We start from the raw sequence: 4,408 nt of genomic DNA, 5'->3' as shown, positions 1-4,408 counted from the left end.
AAATCTAGCAACAACATAATGGAGAATTAAGTTGTGTTATATTAATTCAATAGAATGCTAACAGCAATGAAATAATGAACTATCATGATTAAAGTTCACAGAGTATAAAAGAAGCTCAAAACAAAGGAGTACATTTGCATGTCTAACGTACATATTTTTGATGCACATAAAGTGGAAAAACATGACAAAATGAATCCATGATCATAGCAGTCAGAATAATTGTTACTTTTGGGGAGAGTTTTCATTTGGGAGAATGCATGATGGAATTTTCTGGGCTATTGAAAATGTATTGCATTTTTGTTTGAGTTGTGGTTACACAGGTGTATACATAACTGTGAATTCATTAAGATGTACATATCTCTTCAGTATACTCTGTGAATATTATGCATCAATAAAAAATTGAAATTATAACTGTGGAATAGGAAAAGGTATTAACAAGATATATTTCTGACAAAGACATATCCACAATATTTTTGGAAACTGCTACAAATTTGTAATATAGGCAACCTGTTATTGAAAATGGTTAAGAAGCTTAAACATACAATATTAAAAAATTCTGAATAGCCAATAAATACATGACAAAGAGCTCAACTTCATTATTATGCAGGAAAAATATTAAATCCAACAATGTATAAGAAGAATTATGCACCACAGCTAAATGGCACTCATCCCAGGAATGCTAGACCAGTTCAATCTTCACAAATCAATTAGTTAATCTACCAGACCAACAGGCTAATGAAGAAAAATCACATAATCATATCAACAGACACAGAAAAGCCACTTGACAAAATCCAACACCCATTCATAATAAAAACTTTAAGAAGACTCCTTTTTTCATCTCAAAATGGATGATGGATTCATGCTTAAATTTTAGGTATGGTAATGGCATTATTGCTATGATTTTTTTTTAATTTAAAGATTTTATTTATTTATTTGACAGACAGAGGTCACAAGTAGGCAGAGAGGCAGGCAGAGAGAGAGGAGAGGAAGCAGGGTCCCTGCGGAGGAGAGAGTCGGACGTGGGGCTTGATCTCAGGACCCTGGGACCATGACCTGAGACAAAGTCAGAGGATTAACCCCCTGAGCCACCCAGGCACCCCTATTGCTATGATTTTGAGAGTATGTTTCTTTTAGAGACACATCCTAACCATTTGTGGGTGAAATGACATTGTGGTTATTTCATTTAAAATGATACCTGATGGGGAGGGGAATTAAATAGAAGGAGATAAAAATAAAACAAGATTGCCAGTTTTCACATTTGTTCTAGTTTGGTACTGGGGACATAAGGGTTTTAAGAGCTATTCTTTCTACTTCTGTGTATGTCTAAAGATTTTCACAATTAACAGTCAAAACAACAACAAACTACAAAGCAATTTAACTAGAAATTTATTTGCAGAAATAATAAAAAATTTGTAGGGGTACCTGGGTGGCTCAGTAGGTTAAGCCTCTGCCTTCGGCTAGGGTCATGATCTCAGGGTCCTGGGATAGAGCCTCCCACTGGGCTTTCTGCTTGGCAGGGAGCCTACTCCACCCCCTTCTGTGCCCTCTGCCTGCCTCTTTGCCTACTTGTGATCTCTCGCTCTCTGTTAAATAAATAAATAAAATCTTTTAAAAAAATTGTAAACTGTAGATAGAGAAATTTGTGTGGGAAGTTGATAGTTAAGTATATTCTTTACACGGGAGTATTGTTTATAATTCGCAAATATTGGAAATAACCTGAAGGTAATTAGTAAAGATTAAGTAAGTTAATATTCTGGGATATAGCACAGTCTATTTGTTAAAATTAATATGGAGGTTCTACAAAATTGTAATTTCATGTGTATACAGTTGCGTTCACAGTTTAACTCACATCTGAAATTGAGCTAAGTTTTCCTGTAATTACTTTTATCTTGATTGCCACCTGCTGGTAGCAAGGAGAAATATATATATTTTGAGAAATAAAATTTTTTAAAAGATTTTATTTATTTATTTGACAGACAGAGATCACAAGTAGGCAGAGAGGCAGGCGGGGGTGGGGGTGGGGGGGAAGCAGGCTCCCTGCTGAGCAGAGAGCCCAATGAGGGGCTTGATCCCAGGACCCTGAGATCATGACCAGAGCTGAAGGCAGAGGCTTAACCCACTGAGCCCCCACCAGGCATCCCTAGAGATATAATTTTTAGCCATTACCCAGTTTCCAAGTTAGTTGGATCCAAAGAAGCGAACAGAATGCTTAGGTAATCCCAGTAATTCCTGGATAAAAATGCTCAGGCTCTCAGGGAGACTGCCTCCCGTCTTCTTTCTTAGAGCAAAGCCGGCGGTCCAGTTTATTAGTGGAGGGAAATGTGGAATGGGAGAAGGGTCTCTCGTCTCGCACTGATTTGGAGAGTATATGTGCACTGTTCTCCACTGTTCTTTGGGGAATGACCCTTGTAGGCGTGGTCACTGGGAGCCTGGTGGCATCCTAGGACAAGTAAACCCATGACATGGGTGTGAATAATACACCTCAGGGGGAGCAGCTATCTTCCTCCCGCCAGCTCTATTTGCCCTCAGGTTTTGCTAGCTAACTGCCTCTCAGCTTCTGTCATGGCCCCATCTGGCCCCCTGGCCCAGGGACCTGCTCACAACCCCTGCTGGATAGGGTCCTCCGTCTTCCAAGGGCGCTAAATGGCAGTGCCACAGGTTCTCTGCTTAGGATCCACTATATACAAGAGTTGAGGGGGGCTTGAGGAGGACAACTAGATAGCCCGCCTGATCACACCCATCCACTCTTTGTTTCTGTGCTGGGCTGGTCCGTACTGGCGCAGTGTCCTCCGTGTAACTTCCCAGTTTCCTTCTTGAGACCTCAACTGGATCTCACTCAGCGCAAGTACTTCCCACTTTCAGTCTTCCCGTGATTGTTGCAGGGAATGCAATAAGGATTGGGTGAAATGATTTTTTTAGGATGTGATTCCAAGGACTGAGAAAATGAGGCAGGAAATAAGGCATGTGTTTATCGGTGGACTACCATTATAGGAAGCTAGAGTTCAGCCTTACCGAGAATCCTCAGAGCCACTGTTGAAAACGAAGTCCAGAATTCTTACGCTGAGGGAGGGACAAGATGGGGTCTTGATCCACCAACTCCATCCCTCATTGATTAAAGGTTGCTTCTAGGAATAACTCTCATGAAGTTCTACCTGTCCCTGCAAGCCAGGAGCACTCTAGCAGCCAGAAAAAAATCATTCTGAAAAAGGTAAAGAGATGCAGACACTTGGGGTGGAATGCCAACAGTCTGATGGAAATTGTCCACTGAAGGTGCAGCAAACTCTGGGGGAGTGAAGGGCAATGGGTAGGGTACCAGTAGGATCTACTTACACCCCCTCTCCTTATTAGGATACTATTCCTTTCTGGACTAAAGCCTAGGAAGGGGAAATTGAAATTCATGTCTCATTAATATGCTTTCCTCTTTTTGACTTCACCTTTCTGTTGCCATCCCGCAAAGCAGTGAGATTTCCCATTTGCCATACACTGCTTTTCCCCAGTTCTAAATCCATTATTGCTCAAGTTTTTTTTTTAATAGCAAACTGAGATTGGTTTTGTTTTTGTTTTTGTTTTTTGCAATGAAGAAACTCTGGGTGATACCTCTAAGCTTAGCTCTTGGTTTGCAAATGGGAGCCACATGCATTAAAAAAAAAAAAAAAAAAACTTTATGGAAATATAAATACATAGTATACAATTCAGTCATTGAAAGTGTACAAATCAGTGGATTTTAGTTTATTTACAGACACATGGTGATTAAATAATTTCCTAAACATTGATTTATTGCTATGTGAACTGAAAGGTGGGCAGGTGAGGGGAAACAGTAATTATTAACACCACTATTCCTGACTTTGTGCTGGAGAACTCATATACATGAGTATTAAATTCCAATGTAATACTCAGATATTATTAAGACCTTATGAAGTGTACTTATTAACAGGTCCTGGACTTGCCCGCAAAGAGTAAACAACTAGACCTCACCGACTTGTGCTTCTTGAGAGAAGGGAACGGAATGAAGCAAAGTCTCTTACCCCTTAAGCTCTCTGCCTGGAGGCACATTCAAGGCTGAATAATAGGGAGAGGAGGCCCACACAGTGCCTGGCTTGTTGAGTGGAGGGGACAGAGACTGGAGTTCCAGAAGCTGGGAAGGCTGATATTTGCAGGACGTGCCACTGGAAAGGATGGACCTATGCAGAGAAAAAACTCCAGAAATCTGCACAGGAATTTCCTTGATTCTCTTGCCAACTACTAAACTGTGTGTGAGACCAGGCAAATGATTACCAGATGGCTCTCAGCTGAAAGGTTCTCAAAGCTCACATTGGTATGGGGAAAGGCAGAGTTCTGACTGTGTACGGTGGAAAGAACTTGTGAACACCTGTGGCAATCAGTAGAGATCCTAGAAAGGTCACACCTT

This window comes from Mustela putorius, unplaced genomic scaffold (assembly GCF_011764305.1).
Source record: "Mustela putorius furo isolate JIRA1106 unplaced genomic scaffold, ASM1176430v1.1 tig00003859_pilon_pilon_pilon, whole genome shotgun sequence".
Classification (NCBI taxonomy): Eukaryota; Metazoa; Chordata; class Mammalia; order Carnivora; family Mustelidae; genus Mustela; species Mustela putorius.
This window is presented reverse-complemented; position numbering follows the sequence as displayed.